At 48.8% G+C, this 22189-nt stretch overlaps 1 long non-coding RNA gene across 1 annotated transcript; it reads right to left on the reverse strand.

The window, feature by feature from the left end:
• Positions 1–2413: 2413 nt before the first annotated feature.
• LOC119471843 lies at positions 2414–14885 on the reverse strand. The gene is made up of 3 exons (XR_005200935.1): positions 14603–14885; positions 3247–3310; positions 2414–3003 (listed from the first exon to the last, which is right to left on the reverse strand). It is a non-coding gene; the product is annotated as an uncharacterized LOC119471843 (long non-coding RNA).
• Positions 14886–22189: the final 7304 nt, after the last annotated feature.

Here is a 22189-nt window from a genome sequence, read left to right on the forward strand (position 1 = left end):
CACTGGGCTCAGACTATTTTTACTTTAAATGGCCAATTATCATTAAAGAGTTTTGAAGCTACTTTTTATTTATAGACCTATTCACTCTTTCTGATGTTTTTCATTCATACGAGTTCTTGCCGTAGGACCAGGTTTCCATCAGAAATCATTTTCCTTCAGCCTACAGAACTCCTTTTAGCATATCCCCTAAAGATTACTTCTTTCTGGTTTTGTCTGCTTAAAAATATCTTCAATTCACTTTTATTTTTGAATGATATTTTTACTGAATATAGAATTATAGATTGACAAGATCTTTTGTTTTTTCCTGTAGCATGCTAAAGCCAGCATACCATGGTCTTTATCCTTGTTTTTGGCAATCTGACTGATTCTGCTTGGGATTCTCTAAGCTTCTTGGTAAGGTGTATATTTACTCCCTAGTTTTAGAAAATGTTTTATTCTTTTATCTTTGAATATTTCTTCTTGCATGTTATCTCTTGCCTTCTTCTTCTGGTACTCTAATTATAAATGTGTAAGACATTTGATATTATACCATAGAACTCAGATACTCTTATTTTTTTCATTCTTTTTTCTCTTTTTGTTTCAGATTGGATCATTTCTATTGATCTCTTTAAGTTTTTTTCCTCCTGTGTCTAATCTTCTAATAATTTTAGAATTTTTCATGTCTGACATTATGATTTTCATTTTTTAGTGTTTCCATTTAGATTTTTTTTATATATAGTTTTCATACCTCTGCTGAAAATCCCCATCTGTTCATACATGTTGCCTACCTTTTCCTCTGGATCCTTTAACATATTTATCTTAGCTATTTTACAGTCCCTGTCTGATAATTGCAACATTTGGGCCAACTTTGGTCTGGTTCTATTGACTATTTTGTGTATTGACAAGTGATCATATCACTGTTTGTTTGTTTGTTTGTTTGCCTGAGGGTGTATATGCATTTGATAAGTTTATATTGAATGCCATACATTGAATGTAAAAAGTAGCGATGAGGCAAATACAGCAAAAAATGGAGAATTGTCTTCCTCTATCAGTCTGTTAATATGGGAAGCTGAATTAGTATCTTATCTGAAATTCAGCTGGGTTTGGACTTTGCTATTGTTTTAGTTACATTCAATGCACTAGAATCTTCAAATTCTCTTACTAGTGAACTATTGTTGTCCCACACTTAGTATGAAGCCTAGTGTAATGGACAGTTTCTCTCAATTGTCCTGTACCACCTTAGACTTCAGTAGGCTCTGCACTATAGAATAGGTCTCTCAACATTCTTGCCCCTCTCCTAGTTTAATAATACCACCTGATGCCTAATGCAAGGCCCAGCATTCATAAAGATTTATTTAGGCAGCCCTACATACCTGGGCCTTAGAGAGGATCACTCTTAGCTCTCCTCTCTCTCCCCCACATGACATTATCTCACACTTAGTGCAGAACCTTGAGCTTGGGTAGGTTTGTGGCCCTCACCCAGTAGCAGATAACAGCTGCCTTATACTCAGTGCAATATCCTGAGTAAGGCCTGATTTTCTGCCCCTTTCTCAGCAGCAGATAACAACTGACTCTTGCCTATGCATGGTCCAGGAGGGTTTCTCTTGGTTTCTCTGCTCTAGCCTCAGTGTTGGGCAGGCCTTGAGGTCATGAGCATGGGAGGGTTTTTACTGGTTCTCTTGCTAAAAGCTTAGGTAAGTCCTGAACCATAGAGAGTTGTCTATCCTCTTACTCCATCCCCAATTTTTTTGTGTAAGCTCTCGGTGGAAGCCAAAGGACAACAGAAAGACACCCTTGTGTCTGCAGCTTACGATAATTCTAAACCATTATGCGAACCCATACTTGGCTCTTAAAACATGATTACGATTTCAGTTGTTTTCTTCTTACTATCTCTGACATTTACCTCCTCCTCCTGCTGCTCTGCCCAGGGTAATATCCTGGGAGGGACTGCCACTCTTTTGATTTAAACTCATTAGGTTACCTTGTGTCCTCAGGGCGGCTCCCTGACAGACTTAAAAATATGTGATTTTATAAACTGTCTCATTTTTTTTACTGTTAGGGTGAAAGCAATATTCTCTTGCATTTTTATATTCTATGTGGAAATTCCTGCTAATATGAATATTAGTAACGATCTCTCTCTTTTGGTATAAATTTATATGCTTTGAAACACACTTTTACTTTCTGTGTGTTTATTCTTCTTTAATGCAACTGAAATGAAATTCTGACCCTTCCCTCTTTGTCCCATAGCTCCCTGCACGTGGAGCTTAGTCATAGTAAGTAAGGTAAAAAGCTGGTGAACAATCAATCAAGGATTAGAATAACATTAGAATAATTATAACTACAAAGCAAGAACAAAATTTGGTAGGGCACCGAGCAAATAAAGCAGGTAATGTTTTATTTATGTATTATTTAATTTCTCAAAATTCAATGAGCTAGATGCTATTTTCTAGATGAGGAAATTTATGCTCAGAGAAATTAAATGACTTGCCCAAGACCACACAGCTAGTAACCGGTGACACTGGGACCCAAGCAGTCTACATTAGGGTTCACACTCTTAATCTCCATGTCATGAAGACATGAGTGAGGGGTTAAATGTTTACTTAAACAAGATTTTCTTTCACTGATGATCTGCCATCTGAGTTCTAATTCATACAGCTCTCCATGAATTGAAGGCCAGAGCAAGACACACTTAATTTTTTCCCCTCACACATCTTCCACAAGGAATTGTTGCTTCCAGGCTTAATCTCACCAGAATGCCTTTAAATCATTCTGCTGTCTCAGGAGGTCCCTCTCCCCAGGCTACCTGTTCAACACAACAGGCAGAGGGCCAAGACTGGAGGTTGCAGAGTATGGCACCAAAACAATGCCCTGAAGCAGGAGGAGCATAAAGATGACTCCTCGGGCAAATGCAGACAGATCTGACTGCCCAGAGCCAGCCTCTGAGGGGCTGGAGACTTGACAGGCGGCCCGACTCCAGGAGAAAGTGGGGAGCCTTGGTGCACTGTGGGTCATCAGCTAATGCATCTAAGGGGCAAAGTCACAATTTTAAGGTGGCAGAAGGAAAAATTCACCCAACTCCATTTACAGTTCAGCAGCATAACTTCCCAGACACACTGTCTAGAAATAGGGCGGGCTCTTTTTGAAGCAACCTCTTGACTGTTCAAAGAAAACACTTCCCAAGTCATTTTTAAAACTAGAGACATTGTCATTAGGGGAGAAGAGATCAAAAGCACCTTAATCTCCTCTATCAGTGAGCCAGCTACTTACCAAGTCTGAGAATGTTCCCCATGTGCTGCTTCCTGAGTCTGCCTGATAGTCCTGGGATTGGTACCTTGGATCGTGAAGAACAGAAATATGGTTTTACTTATGCAGGTCCCTATCTCTGGGAGATGCGTGGAATGATAACACAATGGCCTAATCAACTCCCACCCCAACGGCTGCACAAGGGTATTTCCACAATCATAATTGGGATAGCTGCAGTTGCTTTCTTTAAAGAGGGATCAAAACATTGAAATCCATCCAAGAACACTGCTATGTAACCGGAGAGCGGGCAGCATTCATTAATGGAAAACGCACAAGGCACTTGCCCTCATGTTCTTAAATAAGATTCCTTCAACATTTCTCAGGGAAAAGTGGGCCCTATGTCTCCAAGCACTCAAGAAGGCTCCTCTTGTATGAGAAGCATACATTGTAGGCATACCTATCCAAGGCTATCTCTTATACCACCAGGCTGCTGCAACTTAAGGTTGCATTAATAGAAGTATGCTTCCAAGAACACAGGAGGTGATGTCTTTCTTTCTTCTATGAATAACTCATACAAGGATATATGGGATTCAATGCCCTCGAACTTTAAAGTGAAATTTGCCCAATTAGAAGAAGGATCGGCACATGTGAGATTAGAGTGCACAGTAAAAATAGTGTGAGTGTGAGTTAGAGTGTTAATCAGCAGTGGAAATACAGACACAAATAGGCTAAATTTGTCCAGATTTTACAATTATTTCATATGTCCCGGTCCCAGACCTCCTGTCACCCTAAGCAACCAGTGTTGCTGTTGACTAATACTCTCACACTCCCTTTACTCTGCACTCTAATCCTACATGTCCTGACCCTTCTTCAACTAAACCGTGAGCTCCTTGAGGTCAAGGATGGTAGGTGGTTAGCACACAGTGCCTGGCATGCTCGAGACATATTTGTTGAATGAACAAATAGACAGACAGACAAACAAAAGGACTGCTTTGGGGGAACGAGACCCCAGATACTCATATCCATGGGATGAAGTGATGAGCCTGGCCTGATCATGGAAGGGGTAATGAAATTCCAGCCTGCCTCCCACAGAGAAGCAGAAGGATAAGGCTCTTCCAGTCTATAATTATAGCAAGCTACACCCCGACTATAGAAGCAAAGTTATATATGCCAAATCTGAAGAAACCAAAGATAGGAGTCAAAGTGGGATTAGGAAGCTGCGGAACCTCAGGCAAACTCAGGCCAGTCTGTGCCTCCGCTTCCATTTGCTGTACATGACTAAGATCACAGCTGGCTCACCAGGGTTGCTGGATGTATTAGTCCATTCTCACACTGCTATAAAGATACTACTCAAGACTGGTTTATTTAAAAAAAAAAAAAAAGAGGTTTAATTGGCTCACAGTTCTGCATGGCTGGGGAGGCCTCAGGAAACTTACAATCATGTTGGAAGGGGAAGCGGGCATGTCTCACATGGTAGCAGGGGAGAAAAAGCATGTGAGCACGCAGGGAAAACTACCATTTACAAAATCGTCAGCTGTCATGAGAATTGACTATCATGAGAGCGCATGGGGGAAACTGCCCCAATAATCCAATCACTTTCCCCCTCAACATGTGGGGAGGTTAGGTCCCTTCCTTGACACATGGGGATTACAATTCAAGATAACACTTGGGTGGGGACACAGAGCCAAACCGTATCACTGGGAAAAGAAAATAAAATGCTATCAGTAAAGGGCACATTAAAAACTATGAAGGCCCCTACATGGGCAAGGAGAGAAGACAGAGACAACAGAGATAAGCGGCATTCTAGGAGGAGGGAACTGTGCGGCCTAGGACATGGACAGGAAGTGCAGGGAAGAGCTCTGGGACTGGCTGGGCCTAAGAGCACCCAAGCCCTTCTCTTGAGGGATGGCTACCAGGATGTCCTGGATGGCATGAACCCAGCCAGGAGGCTGGCACCAAAGGGAGGCTGACAGCAAGGCAGGAGAGAAGGAAGCATCTCTGCACAAGGCCTGGGGGTACCTGAGTCATGATCTGCACACCCAGGACAGCAGGATGAAGCTACTGTTGCTGCATTATTACCAACACAACACTGACAACACACCCAACCCCTCATAATTGCATCTCCCTCTTGCTTTGGCTGCTAGGAGACTCACAGTCTAATTTGCAGCCTATTACTAGTAAGAGCACTGGATTCATAGTGGCCTTTCTTCCTCCCTCCTTTCTTCCTCCCACCCTACTCCTGTACCTCTCCTATTAGCCTGTAAGCTCCAGGAGGGCAGGAGCCATGTCTGCTTTTCTGTTCACTGCTGTCTCTACGGAGCCAGGCACATGGTGAATCCTCAGTATCCTTGCTGAGTGACCAGCCACACTCCTACTTTCTTACTTTTCTTTTCCATTTGCCCAGCTTCTTCTTATTTTTTTGTCCTGCTACAGCATTTGTATTTCTGAAAGCCACCACAGATCCTCTTTTGTACAAGGTGGGATATCAATACAAACATAAGGAAAAGAAGACACAACAAATAAAGAATCCACAGATGCACAATTCCCCCAAGCGGCTTATATAGCAATGTGGCTCTGCTGACCTGCCCCTCCCCTCCTAGAGGCAAGCGAGGCAGGTGCAGTTGCAGAAGACGCTGCTTCTGAAAGTTCAGTTTTGTCCTTAGGAGGCCTTCCTACCAGGCTGCTCCCAGAGATTGTGTTACCTCCAGGCCCAGCTGACAGGTTGCCTGGCAACACTCAGCAGCCGCCGCGCCTCTAAATCCCTAATTTGTGTCTTACATGTACACGGTGCAGTGCTAGCATGACCCCGAGCAGGAGACTCCTCTACAAATCCCCATCTAAAATAGGCCTGATCTGCCTGCATTACCAGAGTCTGAGGCCCAGAACCTTCTCTTCTTCCTGGGCTGTGACTTCCAGCCTGGACCCAGGGGTGCCCACGGAGCACGAGCACAGAGGCAGGCGCTTTGAGTCTTGATGCTACCGTGTCTGGTTTGCCAGGAGAAAACAAGGAAGAAGAGATGAGCTTGAGCTTAAAGCCCACACAGTTTATGTCCATGAAGATCCCATCACCCTATGAAGAGCTGCCTCATTGGAGATTTTCTGCTCTCAGGCAAACACTTTATTTTTCATCCAGAAGGGTCAAAAACATGGCAACGTGTAAATAAATGAAGTGTTGCTTAAGATCATGTCTAAACAGTGAGCAAAAATAAATATCCTCACTCTAAAGGAAGACAGTATACAATATCCATCTGGGGAAGCAGGAATATGAGGAGTAATTTGGGGGAAATTGCTTTATGAGACCCAAATTTCACCTGTGGCTTCCTGAAACCATGACAAAGAGTAAAGAGCCCCAAACTCATGGACTTCCAAACAAAGCCCAGGGATGGAGACATGAGTTCTCATCCCTTCCTCCTGGCTCTAAGCAACCTTGCCAGCAACCTCCTTGCTGCTAGTGACTGTAGATTTTACTGCAGCCTCTCCAGCTGCTTCTCACGCTTAACTACTAGGCAACTGTGAGCCACAGCACTGTCCACGGGAAAACACTCCTCTTTTCCGTTTCACTCAAAGATGAGGCCATGCTTTCTTGTACTGGGTCTAAAATCAGTCAATTCCATCCGGTCTCTGTCTCTAAGCCAAAAGTTAAAACTTTAAGCATTACGTACACAAAAAACAAAAGAACAATTTCAGTTCTTTCTGCTAAATTACATTTTTGATAGTGAAATGAAAAACAGATGAGGAGAAGGGGTGAAATCAAGAGATTTTGGAGCTGCGATGCTCAGTACAGAAGCCACTAGTCCCATAGGCCCAAGTTAAAATTTAAATTTAAATTTAAATTAAATAGAAGTAAAAAATCTAGTCCTTCACTTGCATTGGCCAGAGTAGGTATTTCAAAATACCACACAGGGGTAGGAGCCACTGTGTTGTACAGCTCGAATCTAACTGAAGAACAATGCCGTCACCACAGAGGGTTCTGTTGGATAGCACTGCCCTGGATGAGCCCCCGAGTGGACCATGGCACCGAGGTCCATCCTCAACATGGTAGAGCCTGTCAACACCTTGATCATCACTTCAGAGCTGGGCCCTGAGTCTTCTGTCTAAGAAAAACCTCTACGGCCAAGGCCTAAACACTTCTGGGAATTTGCCCAGGACCCCCAGTGCAATGTCTCACCCAGACTTATCCCCTCATCTCAACGAAAGCTCCCTTTTGACTCATCTCCAAAGGCCACACTGTCACACTGCTTCAGAGGTATAGTGAAAATGGTACCCCCGCCCCAGGATACGTCCACCCAGGACCTATAAGCATGAACTTATTTGGAAAAATAAGTCTTTGCAGATATAATTAAAGATCTTAGGATGAAGACCAGGCTGACTCATCCAAGTTGTTCCTAAACCTGATGACAGGTGCCTTTATAAGAAGAGATGTAACAGAGCAGGAGGCCACATGAAGGCAGAGGCAGAAACCAGAGTTACACAGCCACAAGTCACAGCGTGCCAAAGACTGCCAGCAGCCTCCAGATGCCACCAGCAAGAAGTAGGACAGGTACCCCTCACATCCTCCTGAAGGAGGCAACCCTGCCAACACCTGAGTTTTGAACTTCCGGCCTCCAGAACTCTGAGAGAATCAATTTCTGTTGTTTTAAGCCATGTGATGTGTGGCAATTTGTGGCAGCAGGCCCAGGAAACTAACATAAGGGGTTAATGGCAAATTACGACTGAATGGGTTTGCTCTCTTGGGAGAGATGCATTCAGCATGGATGACTGGCCTGTGACATCCAGCCTGGACCCATGGGTCCCTGCTGAGCATGAGCACTGAGGCAGGCAGGCAGATGGAGCCTCAGGCCCCAGGGCCACTATCTGATCTGCACATGCCAGGAGGACGCACCTGATGGCAGTGGCAGAGAACAGGATGTGGGGGCAGTGAGGCCTTTGCAGGACCCCTCAAAAGATGCTACTGAGATGGCTCTGGTGCCCCCCCCCACCCAGTGTCTCCTGACCCTTCTCCCCTTGTGGCTCCCTCCTCTATGCCATCCTGGGCCACTGTGCTCTGCCCTTTCTCGCCCCTCCTCTCCTGCTAGTCTCATTCCTATTCTTGTCTTAAGGCTCATCTCAAAACCCACCTCCTACAAGAAGCCCCCACAGACCAGCACATCCGAGCATGACAGCTGCATGCCATGGCAGAAGGAGCCCTGGGTTCCAGGCTTGGCCTAGCCACACCCTCCCTATGAGACTCCCATCAATCTCTTCATCTCTCTCTAGGCCTCAGTATCCCCATCTTCAGCATGAAGGTGAGGCTAGACCAGCTCTAGGACTTCTTTTTTATTTTTGAGATGGAGTCTCATGCTATCACCAGGCTAGAGTGTAGTGGCGTGATCTCAGCCCACTGCAACCTCCACCTCCCGGATTCAAGCAATTCTCCTGCATCAGCCTCCCAAGTAGCTGGGACTAAAGGTGTGTGCCACCACACAGGCTAATTTTTGTATTTTTAATAGAGACAGGGTTTCACCATGTTGCCCAGGATGGTCTCTATCTCTTGACCTCGTGATCCACCCGCCTCGGCCTCCCAAAGTGCTGGGATTACAGGCATTAGCCATCCCACCCCGCTGACCAGCTCAAGGATTTCTAGCTCTCATGTAACATACTCATCAATTGGCACCAGTATTCACCTTTTTTTGCCTGGCATGCAAGATATGTTATATAATAGCAATAAATATTTTTTATTTATTTTTATAGCTTTCGAGACAAAGTCTGCTTTGTCACCCAGGCTAGAATACAGTGGCACGACCTTGGCTCACTGCAACCTCTGCCTCCCAGGTTCAAGCAATTCTCATGCCCAGCCTCCAGAGTATCCAGGATTACAGGTGTGTCCCACCACGCCTGGCTAGTTTTTGTATTTTTAATAGAGATGGGGTTTAAAATTATTTAGAAGGGGTTAGAATTATTTAGATGGGGTTTAAAATTAAATAGAAGTAAAAAATCTAGTCCTTCAGTTGCACTGGCCAGAGTACGTATTTCAAAAGCTCAACAGACACACAGTGATAGGAACCACTGTGCTACACAGCTCAGATCTATCTAAAGAACACTTCCATCACTGCTCTCCAACTCCTGACCTCAGGTGATCCTCCCGCCTTGGCCTCTCAAAGTGCTGGGATTGCAGGCGTGAGCCACCACATCTGACCTAAGAATATTAATTATGAAATAAAAACTAGCAGATATGGAGCTGATCATAATGTTAAATGCTTTATGTGTGTTATCACAATAACATTTTTTGGATGGATAGACGCATAGGAGGAGGGGAGAGGCTACGGAAATGGGAGGAGAGGATGCACTCTAAACAAGTCTCATATCCAGGAAGCCAGAACCTTTGTTCCCCTGGCTGGTCCCAGCACTGAGCTTCACATACCACAAGGCGTTCAACATGGTGGCCTGCTCCTCTGAGCCACCACACTCCACCTGCACTTGTTTACCGTGAGTAACCTGACCCCAGTGGGCCCAACCCAGCCGTGTTAGTTCTGACACGGTGGAGAGGCCAGGACAGCTGCTGTCTGGCCTTGTTCTCAGTACCCTGTGGAGAAGGGGCAGCTTGCTCACATTACCCCATTATTCCGGCACTAGGACACAGAGCTGGCTTCCCTTGGGGTGGAGCTGCTGGTTCCAAGGGCACAAGGTAAACCCTGGAGGTCCTAGCAGTTCCTAGGGCATCTGCTAAATGTAAGGCATTTGCTCTTCTTCTCCCCCACAACCCCAGGGAAGACGGCACGGCCCCCGGGGGAACTTCATAGCGCCAGGAGAAAGGCGTCTCATGCTATTAGCTCAAATAAGGAAAATCATGCCGGGAAGATTGAATTTTCTGCAGACTTGTTTAGCCTGGTGATTTCTGAGCACTTGGCTGGCAGCCACAGGGGAGTGGGCTGCCAGCCGGCACTTTATCAGCCACTTCTCAGGAATATTCCTAAGCTTATTAAATCAGCATGAGTCACTCCCTTGCCTTCCTCACAAGCATGAATCACGAATCATCAAAACCCAAGCAAAATGCATGACTCAATAGTTTCTCCGGGGCCTAAAGGGGCTAGCAAGCTGGCGGCAGGGTGTTGTCCACCCGAGACTGCCCCCCACCAACAAGTGGTACTTTCCAGGCAAGGCAAGGGGGCTGCCACCAGGCAGAAAGAATTGCTCAGGGGGACCATCAGGACCTTGCATGGGCTCAGAAACACACAGACCTGGGCTCAACCACACACGCACTCAGTCCTACTGTGTGCCAGGCACCTTGACAAACACAGCAGAGGAGCCAGCAGACAGCAGAGCTAGCCAGTCTCTACAGTCTACAGGGAAGTGTTTGAAGTGATTGGAATCCTATTTCTATTTCCTTCCTAGCTAGGAAAACTTGGGCAATTCATGTGACATCTGTGAGCCTCAGTTTCCCCATTCTAATGCCTGCTCACAGGGCTGTCCTAAGGATCAAATGAACTAACACACATCAAGTCTCTCACACAGTGCCTAGCTCATGGTACCTGCTCAACAATCATTTGCCCTTTCACTGGAGAGGGAAGAATGACCCATGATGTCCTACAGAGCTTAGGGAATCCTCTGCCAGTCCCCACCTGCCCTTCCTATTACACCCAGACCTGAACTCTGGGCACCCTTGCAGCTGTGGCAGGAGAGGGCAGTTCGGCCCAGGATCTCCTTCCTGAGACACCTGCTCCCAGCACCAGTTCCAGGTCTTCCTTCCTGGTAACCCATGGCAACTTTTCTTTCTCTGCAGCCTTTCTCCTGTGGTCTTTTGGCCAACAGGTCTTGACCACTGTCAGCTTCTGGCCCTCATCTTTCTCCAAAGAGCTAAAGACTGCAATCAGCAGCTTCCTCCCTGTGGCCTGTGTCACCGTCCTCCCTGTGTCACCGTCCCCTGCCATTCCTGCTCACTCTCCCAGAGCAAAAGAATTGAGTCTTCCACTTTAACCGCTACACCGGACTCCACTGCCTCTCCAAAAAAATTCTCTCCTGGACCCTCATTTTCCAGTCCCAGGCCTAGAAATATTACTTTCAGGGCCACCACATAGGGCAAAGGCTGTGCCCTGCCTCATAGGGTCAGGGAAGGTCACATAGGCTGACATGTGTGGGCACCCTCGGATTGAGCAACAGGGTGGCCCTGTGCCCAGTACATACATTGAACCTGCATTATTGGCCAACGTTTGCTGAAACCTGCTGTCAGATCTCCTTTAATCCTCACAATCCTATCGGGCAGGAACTATCAACTCCCCCACACCCCCGAGCGAACTGAGATCAACACACAGCAAATGCTTGAGCTGAGCGAGGGGCCTGAGCCAAGACCTGGACAAGATGAAGGGTGAGGCTGCCAGGTGGAGGAGCCGGGGTGTAGACAGCCGAAAAGAGGCCGTGGGGACTAAGTCAGGGCAGGGGCATTCCTGGGGCTCTGCCTTCCTTCCTTCGCACCTCTGGGGCTGGATTCTGATGCTGGGGAGTAGCTTTATAAAAAGCAGACTCTCCTCACGACAGCAGGGAGGAGACTCTATCTACCCACCCGCCTTAGGACAAAGAACTCTAGAAAAGGCCCTGTGTCCACAGGTGACGTCAGAGCTGCCCTAAGTGAAGGGGGATGCCCCTTTCTGGGGCCCCCACAGCCCAGATGGAAAACCTAGAAACAACAGAACGGTCACAGTGACTGTTTGAGCCATTTCACTGTAATTTCCTTTTCCTACTTTTATCTAGACCCTAAACATTACATAATTTTTAAGTGGGACAAAACTTTAGCAAATACCAAAGGTGGAAGAAGTGGAGGCAGATTTGGAAAAGGAGGAGAAGGAAGAGGAAAGAAGAGAGAATATGAAGATTGAGAAGGAGAGGGCCAGAGGAAGCCATCAGAGCTAAGGGTGAGGCTTTTACCATTTTCAGGCCCATCTTCCCCACAGAGGAAACAATGGCAGCTCCCACCAGCAGAGAGTGGGAGCTGTGCGAGTCCTCACCCTCATCCGAGACAGAGGTCAGAGCCAGTCCCCTCTAAACAGAAGGAGGAGGCGAGAAGAAAGGGCCTGGTCAAAACCGGGGACTTCAAGTCACCTCTTTGCCCATCAGGGTCACAGAACACAGCTGCCACTTTGAGCTGAAATTCCAGGGGCTCCTTGACAACTCTTGCTTCTAAGGAAGCATTTGCTGGTCACAGGTGCCCTCCATCCACCAAGCCTCCTCCAACAAAGAAACTGAAATCCAGACTCCCAAGGCTCATTCTGAGCTCCTCCTTGACCTTCTGCTCAGAGCAGCCACCTTCACAACAGGGATCCCATTGGGGCTGACCAAGCACTTGCCCTTGGAGGCCATCACAGGACACCGAGGGGAGCTCCCACCAGCACACACACCCATCACTGTAGGCCACTAACTGCACAGGAGAAAGAGGCTTGCCTGGGTCCCAAGAACAGACACGTCACCACAAAGAGGGGTGAGAGAGTCAACAACTTTCCATCCCAGTCTGAATGATGTCCAGCAAGGCCTTCTTCTAATGCCAGAACTGAGAGGGACCCGGAAGTGACAACTGTGTCATGGTAGGAGCCAATTACCCATGCAAGCAACACATCTGTGCCGGGGGCCAGGGTCACCCAGATGGCAGAGGGATTTATGGCCCAAACCTGACTTTCCAGAATCCAACAAATTCAAGAACAGAGAGAAGCAGAACCAGAAAGAGCTCTCTTCCAGGTCTCGCTGGGAGCCAGTATATTTTTGGAGGGCTTTGGCCTTGCCTGCTTGCTGTACTTTATTGCTGGCAGAAAGATGGGAAATTTATTACTTTACAAATCATACCCTTCGCAGCATAAATGAACTGTCTGGCTGCAGCACGCTCAAGCCTACATGATTTGCGAAACGTCTAATGGTAAGCAGGGTTATGCTATCTGCTTACGGCCTCCGAGACAAAAGCAAGCCGTAAGGCAGAGCATCTGCACAGTGTAACTCTAGGCCGGCAAATTGGCTGCGACGCGTAAATGTTGGCTCAGCAGCATTACATAATTCGGTGCGCTCGCCGGGGACTCAGAGGAGCACAGGGCAGCCCCTCAGCCCAGGGAGCTGGCCCTGACGGGGCTGTGCATGACAAGCAGGGCACCAGTGGAGTTCAGGGCCAGGCCGAACACCACATCCTGGCTAGTCCTGAGGCCTGCCAGTGATGAGGAGCCTGGGCAGACCCCTGGGGCTGCCATGGCAAGGAAATGCTCTCTACATCCCTTCTACTCCAAAGTCCCCAAACCTGAGGAGAGGGAGACGGTCTTGAAATCACTGCATCCCCAGTGTGCAGACAGGAGCTGGTCAGTGCCCACGGCCCATGGGCCCATGTTCCCTCTGCTGCTGGCCTGGCTGGCAAGAGGAGAGGACTGATCACACAATGCATCATCACCACAGACAGGCTCATCCACCGCCTGCGATGCGGGATGTGACTAGGAGAGAAGGGAAGGCATGCCCACGTATTCAGGAAACTGAGCAAGTCACTCCATCTCTCTGAGCTTCAGGGTCATGTGAGTGGTAGTGCAAGATCCAGAGTCAGACTGTGAGGATCTTGTCTCATGTGTCTAAGCTGTACGTGGCACTTAACGCTCATTATCATCATGAAGCACTCAGAACAACCCATGCAGTATGGATATCATCATCCCCATCTGACAGGTGAGTAAACTGAGGCTCGGGAGAGTCATGGTGCTTGACCAGGCTCATGCAGCTACTGAGTGGCAGAGCCAGGACTCAAGCACTGGGTCCACTGGTTCTAAAGGCTTCTGGTTTCTTTCCCACGGCACTCCTCTGCCTCTCAGAATTTAGGCTGTCATTTCATGGCTCCCCAGAGTCTCATGCTGTGCTGTTTGCTGGACAGGAGGGTCCTCAAGTCAGGCCTGGAAGGTCTACAGACCCAACATAAGCCCTGCTCGGCCCAAGCATGCTGTAGAGACTTTAACTTGAACAAACCTTCTGTCTGCCTTGGCTCAGGGACTTGGGTGACCTTCCCAGGAAGGAGAGGAGCCAGCAGAACTAGCCTACTTTCAGATGGGCCAAAGGACCCTGCCCGAGTGCAGAGATATCTTAAACCCAGCCGTAGGATGTACAACTGGGAAAAGATCAACTGATACTGCTTCTTAGCCTGACAAAGCCTTTAGCTGAAGAGTGAAAACAAAATTGCTTTCGAACCATTGATTTAAAAACAGGGAATGGTATTTTTAAACACTTTAATCTTCAAAAATAACAAAACTGTCCTGTTACCATGGCTAACTTTGTGCCACTTGGCATTAAAAATAAAAGGCTGTTTACTGAATACACATCCAAAAATAGCCTCACTTCTATTCACAGCCTTGTGAGACAAGCAGTTGGCCCCAATGATATCACTCTCTCACTCACTCACCTAATACATCCATTCACCTACTCACGCGTTCAGCGAAGCTCTCTCTTCAATCCCAGCAATGGCCCAGCAGAAAGGGTCCTTGGGATTTTCAATTCCCTCCACGTCAAATGCCAAGTACAGATTAGGCCCCATGATCTCTGGAGAAGCTTAAATTCAGCTAATGGACTTTTTATGGCATGTAAACGTTGCCCTCAGTAAGGAAGCCTATTAGCCACATAAATAGTGCACACATGTCCACGTGAAGCACAGACTGCAGGAGGGTGACGGTACCCACTGTCAGCACCACAGCCGCCACCGGGATGAATGTTTTCCGGCATTCCAACCAAGGCCATTGGCGTGTCTCCGTCAGAACCTTTTTTGGCACATAACTAATACCTTCTATGACAGCTTCTCAGGAGAGGGTGAAGCAGGCATTCACTGCTGGGTCTGATCTCTTAAGACAGCCCCTTAAAGCCCAGGAAGCTTGGCCTTGACCTAGGCAGGAAGCCACAGGGGGAGTATTCTGGATATGAGCCTATGCCAGCTTGAGTCATTCCACCTCCCCCTGCCTCCAAGGGCCACGAAACTAAAAGAGGTTCTTTACCCTGCAGTCACACACCCCAGGAGGCTCTCGTGGCTCCCCTGGCCCCAGGAGTACTCTTGTGGAAGAAGCACCGGGAGAGGAAGACAGAAACACTTCCAGGCCCAAGTTTCTGTGCTCTTCTAAGCCAAATACCAATGCCACAAAAGGTGAAGACAAGAAACTCTTCTCTTGGCACATGCATAAAACACAGTCCCTGTGCACTTGTCTTGCACACCTTTTCTGACGATAAACTCAGCCAGAGCTTTCCTATGGCAACAGCAGCCACCAGGAAAGTGACCAGGGAGGACAAAGACTCTGAAGACACTTCCACATTCCTTTGATGAAACCAAGCAAGGCCATTTACTCCGCAGATCTCATTGGTTGAGGACATAAGGAACTAGTGCAACTCAAATGTTCCAGGAAGCAGTGCATTTTCACATGCCAGGGGCCAGGGGCCCCTGGAAGAAGCTAAAAGAGGCATGGACCCCTCTCCCCAGAAAAGTTCACACAGCACAATACTTCTTATCCAATGTCAAATGATTCATAAGCCCCTGAAGCTTCACAGGGGTGCTCAGATTAAGAAATCGTAATGAAATTCCTTAAAACAAGACCAAGACAGCCAAGTAATTCCCAATCCTGCCATTCCTCTCCCAGGACCCTAAGCTCTAGGATACACAAAGAAGGAACTGTATCTATGGTCGTGAGAAGGTCCAAGAGCCCCCTCTGCACCCACATAGTCTCTGACCTCATGCTTGAAACGGAAATAAGGACTCTAGCTTGTGAATCCCCAAGTCTTCTAGCTCTGTTTCCCTGCCTGCACATGGAAACCATGACTATCTGTCTGCTCTCCCTGATGGAGATGCCTCTGCCAGGCTTCAGCTTCTCAGATCCTCAACAAAGGTCTGTCTTGATCATGGCCACCACCTGCCTGCCCCACCCCTGGCCCACTGACAACCATGTTCTGTATGTTTGCTCTCCCATCTGGTACCCATGGCACCAATCTACAGGCTATCATGGACCTATGAGTTGGGCCAATTGGATTCTCTGATTGAGTGAGGAAATTCCAGGAGAACTGCGGTGCAGCAACAGATAAAGCCAAAACATCGTGATGCTTCCAAAAGCTGGCAGCCTCTGGTTCTTTCAAGTTTGAAAAGAGTAAAGAAACTCATGCAGAGGAGACGGTGAGAGCCATTCACCATGAGCTGGAGAGGGGTTGGCATAGGGAGTGGCTGAGCCCCCATCTCCTGCCCCTGGGACCCAGAGGCACTGTGATCCAGAACTCGCCTCCCATGGCCTGAGCTGAACTGCGTGCCACAGGGGCACTGAAAGCCAGGGAGAGTCCATCAAATGTCTCTCCATTGACTGAGGTCTTTGAACCACAAAGAGCCTCTGCAGGAAAGGAGACAGGCGAAAGACCAACCAGTGCAGTAGGGAGGGCTTTCTGGAACATGGCCCAGCATCCTAACCCTCTGGGAAACTTCTAACAGCAGACAACTAGACCCCATCCAAGGGCAATGGATTGGAGTGGGGCTGGGCATGCACAGGTTTACCAGCTCCCCAGGTGCTCAGGATGCTAGGCAGGATTAGGATCCATTCATTTAGGCCACATACCCCCTTGCCTGCCTCACCAAAACAGAATCCCCAGTGTGTAGATGGCAGAGGACAGAATACGGGGAGCACTGTTGTTTTCCAGTTCTATCAGTCTGTCAAAACCTGCTTTCTTCTCCTGTGGGCTTCCAAATGCCGCCAGCCTACTCCAGGAAACCTACCCTCCTTACGTGAGTCCCGGCTTCCTCATGCCCTGGATATCCACTGTCCCTTGTGGTTTTCAACCTATATCACATGTGGAACCCTTTTGGGGAGCTCCTGGCCTGCGGGAGAGAGGCCTGTGTCCTCTAAGGTATGGAACTGTCCCTGGCTTCCACTGATCTCTGCTCTAGGCTAGGCTTGGCTGTAGGCTATGTGGATGGGGCGGGAAGTGGGAGGGGGCTGGCTTGCTGTTGTTCTTTTGGATCTCTGGTAGGCCCTGTGGAGGGTGTCCCAGCAGAGTGGAGTCAGGCTCAGAAGGTATTCATAGCCAGAAGCAAGACATGGAGGACAGTGAGTGGAGGGAGGAGGGGGAAATAGGACGAGGAGGAGGGGGAGGGGGAACCAACGTGGTTCAAGCTAACCTTTCATACCCCTTCTTTCTTAGTATAAGGCACTCCAAAGGTGGGTACAGGAGGAGCAGGAGTAGAGAAGAAGAGGGAGAGGAGGAGGGAGGAGTCGTTCTGAAGCTCCTTCTAACCCAGGCAAGAGGCCGGCTCTCCCAAAGCTCAGGCTCCAGTGCCAGCTACCGGCCTGGTTTGCCACAATTCCAAGCAATCCGGTGCAGCTGGAAGAGTGCAGGCGTGGAGGAGGCCACACCATGCAAAATGTGCATTTGATCAAGGTTGAAAACATGGTGTAACATGAGTTCTCCTGATCTATTGGATTTCTACAAAAAAGCCCTGAACTCCTCAGTCAAGTTCAACCTCAGGTCTCGGGAAAAATGAGTTTGTTAATTCAAGCAATTCCCCAGTGGTCAGTAGTTTATACCACATGCTTTGAAACAATGTGGCCTAAGTCAGGGGAGAAGTTGAATTACTTCCTAGGGGAGAGCCAAGGACTATCTGTTAACCTTGACAGGCCCTGCAGCCTCCTGCGTGGGCTGGCTGGGCTCTCTACAAGCCCCTTCCCATGAGGCTGGGGGGAGGGCTCCAGCCCCATGGCTTGCACATTCATGCAGAGCAGCCCCCTTATTCAGAGAAGGATAGTTTTCCTACCATCCCCCTCCTCACAGCCTGGAGAGCTGGGGTCTGCCGTCACCGGCCTCTCAAGAAGCCTGTGCCTCCAGCAGCCACCAGGATCCACCAGGACTGTGACCCTCCTGCCAAGCAGACCCAAGGAAGGTGTGCTGGCCACTGTGGATGAGAGGCAGGCTCCCACCTGCAGGTCAGTCTCAGATAGGAAGTTGTGGGGAGGATCCTTTTAAGAGAAGATTAATTATTGCCCAAGGCCTCTAGGTCACCTGGTAAATTGCATTCTCTAATCCAGTGAATACCTACTGGACATCCATCATATGCCAGCTTCACCACACTAACCCATAGATCCTTCTGGATAGCAAAGTGTGGACCTTGGAGAACACACAGATGACAATAATCACCACCAACACATACGGAGAGACCCTGTAGGCCCTTTACGTGGATTAGCCACTTAATCCTCACAACAACCCCTGAGCAAGTACAGCTGCTATCCTATTGCACAGATCAGGAAACTGAGGCAGCTTCCCAAGGTCACCCAGCTGCTAAGCAGTGCTTCAGCGATTTGAACTCAGGAGGCTAGCTCCAGGGCCTTTGCCCTTTATCACCTCTCCATCACCATTCCCATCATCATTACAACACATTCAACCTCCCTGCTTATCTGTCCCAGGCAGGAGTACCTGGCACCCAGGAAGTGGTATTTTTTTTTTTGAGATGGAGACTCACTCTGTCACCCAGGCTGGAGTGCAGTGGTGCAATCTCGGCTCACTGCAACCTCCGCCTCCCAGGTTCAAGCCATTCTCCTGCCTCAGCCTCCTGAGTAGCTGGGACTACATGTGTGCACCACCATGCCCAGCTAATTTTTGCATTTTCTAGCAAAGATGGGGTTTCACCATATTGGACAGGCTGGTCTTGAACTCCTGACCTCATTATCTGCCCACCTTGGGCTCCCAAAGTGCTGGGATTACAAGTGTGAGCCGCTGCACCCGGCCAGAAGTGGTAATTCTTAGGGTAAAACCAGGGTCTGTCTGATTCCAGAGCCCCTGCCGTTGGCCTCCCTGCTCTGCCTCAGTGGAGTTCAGATGAGTTATTTCACCCCTCAGCCTGTTTCCCTCACTTTCAAATAGCAATAGTAATTACCCATAGGGTTCTTGAGATCATTAAATGAAATAACAGATATAAAGTGCTTCGCAGTGTCTGCAAATAAGAACCTACTACGTCGGCTACTCTTTAATTTATAATTATTAATAACATAATGGCATTAACAGGTGATACATGAAATTCTAGCACATAGAATCTCTGATCAGGCCAAACTGGGGGGGAAAGAATCATATCTATAACACTTTCATAATCATAACATTATTCTTTCCAACTTTGGGCTGCTCAGGGTTTATAAGGGCTCCCATTTCACTTTTTACCAAAAGAAAATATCTTTGCATCATGATAAACTGTCTAGTGTTCCCCTTTTCTTCCATCCTCGTCTGTCCTCACATCCCCCAAGCATATGCAGCAGGGCCCCCAGGTATGAGCAACAGAAGCTGCCACTACAGACAAGACAAGGAAAAAGAAACACTTGCCACTTTTTAGGGACTTCAGCACCAAAACCCCCGATGAACTTGATCTTTTTTGGCAGGATGTTCATTCATGGCTCCTTCCAGTAAGTCAAGCAAGATGGAAACACTCGAGTGATGCAAGGCGGTGCTGCTCAGGAAAAGACACCGATATGCCACATCGCGAGGACCACCAGGAAAGACGATTCCTTTCCAAATTCCAAGCCTCAACAAAAGCGACCACAGCAGTCCAGACTCCTGTCTCTAATCCCTACCACCACATGCGGACAAAAGGTGGGGCTCTTTAGGCCTGAGCTCATGGGGTTTCCTATCAGTCCAACAAGGCAGGGTGCATCCTTCCTGACAGACAGGGATAGGCTGGGGACCAGAGAGACCCAGCTGGATCCACAGGGCAGAGTTAACACAGGGCCAGGGGAGGGCTGTGGTGCCCACACTGCCTGTCTCTACAAGGCTAAGCAACTCCTCGTGCTGGCTGCTGAGCTGAGAGGTCACAGCTCTGCCCTATAGCACCCTGGCCAAGTTTTCCATGAAATCATCCAAAGCCAACAGGAGTTCCAGGAACCATACATCTGTAGGTGCAGCTTCCTCCCTGGCTGTGGGAATTTTCAGATCCCTTGGGCCTGGGCTAAGTCCACTCTCCACACATGTAGGGGAAACACATCAGAGGGCCAGCCCTTGTTCCTAGACACGGCCCTGGCCTGTAGCAAGCCCACCCAGACCCAGGGGGATGCAGATCTACCTAGATGACTAATGTCTCCCTAGTAGCCAATGACAGCATTCACTGAGGGACTAGGCAGCCATGCAGAGGCCAAGCTCTAAAAGTCACCCACCCCAGCCTGTCCCCCCACACCCCAGACACACAGACCCACAGCTGCATCCCTGTGCAAATGCCATAATCCCAGCTTGGCTGCACGAACACACACACCTCTCCCATCCATGGCAGCGGGCCCAAAAGACAGGCAACAGGCAGGAAGCAGCTGGACACTAGGGTAAGCCAAGGAAGACCAGCCCTCAGGCACTTCCCCTCTGCACAGAGTGGTGGAGAGACAAGGAAGGGTGATGGATACCGACCCAGGCCTGAGGAACACCTGACGCAGAAGCATAGAACACACAGATGAGAAACGGGCCCCCTTTCCATCCCCCACATCCTTCAGGATGACCACTGAAGCTACAAAGAATCAATTTTCTGCAGCTTCTTCGGAAGCCAGGATTTATTTTCTGAGTGTGCAGAGCTATTGGCTCAGCTGTTTCCCATCAGCTTCCTGCATGCTTCCAGGCAGAGCATGGCCCACTGCCTCCCTCTCCTTCTCTCCCCAGTCCTCAAACCCACACCCAGGCGTGGACCCCTGGGAAAAGCAGAGGGTCTTGACTTGGGAAAGTCAAGCCAGGTGTCAGGGGCTCACTTTGGACACCACCACTTCATGTCACTTGCAAAGGACCTCGCACATGCCCCAGCTAGGAGACAAGGCTAAAGTCTGGGGAGTCAGAGGACTAGAGAGAGAAGACAGAAGGGGCGGGACCAAAGAGCCACTGGACCCCAGATTCACGGGCACAGATGCAATCTCTAGGTGGTAACATCAGGGCCACCGCTTCTCCTTGTCAGTCTTTATTTACTGAATGCTGACTGCCCAGGACCCTGTGCCAGAGCTGTGACCCAACCCCATCCAGCCCGAGCTTCAGGGTCCTCCCTGACCTGCAAGGCCCCTGATAGTAGTGACCATGAACTCAGATGCACAAGCAGCATCTATCACACACACATGCACTGGTGTTCAGCAAGGGACACTGCAGACCTAGTCACACCCCTGGGGGCACCTTTAGTGAAGGCTTTGTGCCTCTCTCTCTCCACAGTCATTCCTGACAAATCCCGGCATGGTCTGCGTTTGCTCTAGATCAGTGCTCTCAAGGTGTGGTCCCTGGACCAGCAACATCAGCATCACCTGGGAACCTTAGTGAACTGCATTCTCAGGCCCCACCCCAGGCCTCCTGAATCAGAAATCCCAGGGTGGAGCTCAGCAGTCCGTGTTTTAACAAGCCCTCTAGGTGATCCTGCAGCACGCTCAAGGTCGAGAACCACCGCTCTACGCGGCCATGTTCTGGGGGAATAGGCTGCAAGGGTGAGGAGGGGTGCCACCCGGTTCCTCTGCCCTCCCAAAGCCAAGGTGCTATGCCAACCTGTCAGCTCACAAGACTGAGGGAAGCCTTATGCCTTCCAGGTTTCTCCTCTGCCTGGATCTGGGGTCCTCCTAGGCCCCCACACCAGCCTGGCGGCTCCACCTCTTGCTGTAGGCTCCCAAACCCCAAGTGCCCAGTCTTGCCATGTGCTGGTGAGTGTAAAATCTTCATTCTCAGCATAATTAAAATACACATCATGCACTGATCACATGCCACCTCAGGGGTCTTTGCATTTGCTGCCTCCTAAGCTGAAACCCCCTTCCCCAACTGGTATGCTTCACTCCCTTGCTTCACACAGGTCTCTGAGTAAATATCACCTCTTCAGACAGGCCCACCCAGACCTCGCCTAAGAGGGATGCCTCCTCTGCTCCATCATCTTAGGCAACTAACTTTTCCTTCATCTCCACCGAATATTTTGTTGCATGTCTACACATTTGTTTATGAGGTTTTGGTTTGTTCAGGGTTCTTTTTGTTTTGGGGGCTATTTCTGCCTCTAGATGGT

The sequence above is a fragment of the Cebus imitator genome, unplaced genomic scaffold, assembly GCF_001604975.1.
Source record: "Cebus imitator isolate Cc_AM_T3 unplaced genomic scaffold, Cebus_imitator-1.0 Scaffold76, whole genome shotgun sequence".
NCBI lineage: Eukaryota > Metazoa > Chordata > Mammalia > Primates > Cebidae > Cebus > Cebus imitator.